Below are 515 nucleotides of genomic sequence, written 5' to 3'. Positions count from 1 at the left end.
ACGAAAAGTTACTTTCTCAAGTAACGGTAACTGTAACGAGTTACTTTTAAAAATCGGTAACTAGTAACGGTAACTTGTTACTTTTCCTACTCGGTAACGAGTAACTGTAACTTGTTACTTTTAAAAAGTAACTTTCCATTCCCTGGACCATAGTAATATACAGCACGCAGAAAGTATTCAGCCTTAAGTCAAAGGCGCGCGAAAATGCAATAAAGATGCACCATGCGGAAGAATGGATATCCTGGTGATCATCAAATCCTCCTTTCTGAGGATCGCAACCGCTCCAAAAGTGCGGATCGTCGGTAGTCCTTGAAGAATCGTACTTAGATGAATGAAAATCGACGAGTAAGATGAGGAAGGAGTAGAAATTCCGGTCAGTTTATTCAAAGAATTAAAAATTCATCAATTCAGATTTTACTTCAGTCTGCGATTGAATCTATTCTTATTTTATCGAAAAAGCTGTTTATGTGTGTCCAGAAAGAAGAACCAAAATACTTACCGATGCCCTCGAGAAT

Source organism: Trachymyrmex cornetzi, unplaced genomic scaffold (genome assembly GCF_001594075.2).
Source record: "Trachymyrmex cornetzi isolate Tcor2-1 unplaced genomic scaffold, Tcor1.1 scaffold1338, whole genome shotgun sequence".
In the NCBI taxonomy this organism is placed as follows: Eukaryota; Metazoa; Arthropoda; class Insecta; order Hymenoptera; family Formicidae; genus Trachymyrmex; species Trachymyrmex cornetzi.
Note: the sequence above shows the minus strand (reverse complement) of the source record.